Raw genomic sequence first — 906 nt, 5'->3', positions numbered from 1 at the left:
CAGAAATTGAGAGGACACTACGTAGACAAAGGAGGCACACACAACAGCAAGAGGAACAAGAGATTTGGCAACCGATAGAGGAAATTTTGATAGAACTACCATTTGAAGAAGAAATGGCGGAAAATGAAGCAAATAGGCGAGTTCTACGAGATTTTGCTCTACCGGGAACACAAGGATCTCAAACAAGCATAGTAAGGCCTACGGTAAATGCTAACAACTTTGAGATTAAACCATCACTTATCCAAATGGTTCAACAATCTCAATTTGGAGGTAATGCAGTAGAAGATCCTAATACACACTTAGCTACATTCTTGGAAATTTGTGATACAATTAAAATGAATGGAGTTAGTGATGATGCTATAAGGCTAAGATTGTTCCCATTTTCATTGAGAGATAAGGCCAAACTTTGGCTACACTCTCATGCTCCTAATACTTTCACCGGATGGGATGATTTATCAAGAGCATTCTTAAATAAGTATTTTCCACCAGGAAAGACTGCTAAGCTTAGAATGGATATCACTAGTTTTAGTCAATTGGAGGGAGAATCATTATATGAGGCATGGGAAAGGTTTAGAGATTTGCTTCGGAAATGTCCACATCATGGACTGCCGGAATGGTTAATCATACAAACCTTTTATAATGGTTTATCTTTCTCCACTAAAACTATTATTGATGCAGCCGCAGGTGGAGCTTTAATGGGTAAATCACCCCAAGAGGCTCATAATTTGATAGAAGAAATGGCAGCAAATAACTACCAATGGGCCAATGAGAGAGGTAATACAAGACGTCATGCAGGTATGATAGAAATGGACACTCTCAATATGTTGAGTGCCCAAATGAATAACGTGATGAAGTTATTGAGTAGACAAGGTGGAGTTAGCCCAAGTTCATCTAATGCTCACGTAG

The 906-nt window shown here is 38.9% G+C and overlaps 1 non-coding gene across 1 annotated transcript; it reads right to left on the bottom strand.

Annotated features, from left to right (window-relative positions):
- Nucleotides 1–500: 500 nt before the first annotated feature.
- Nucleotides 501–607, bottom strand: LOC113769693. Its single transcript, XR_003468241.1, has one exon. It is a non-coding gene; the product is annotated as a small nucleolar RNA R71 (small nucleolar RNA).
- Between the last annotated feature and the right edge of the window lie 299 nt (nucleotides 608–906).

Source organism: Coffea eugenioides, chromosome 4 (genome assembly GCF_003713205.1).
Source record: "Coffea eugenioides isolate CCC68of chromosome 4, Ceug_1.0, whole genome shotgun sequence".
NCBI classification, from domain to species: domain Eukaryota; kingdom Viridiplantae; phylum Streptophyta; class Magnoliopsida; order Gentianales; family Rubiaceae; genus Coffea; species Coffea eugenioides.
The sequence above is the reverse complement of the archived record's forward strand: the minus strand, read 5'-3'. Positions and strand labels throughout refer to the sequence as shown.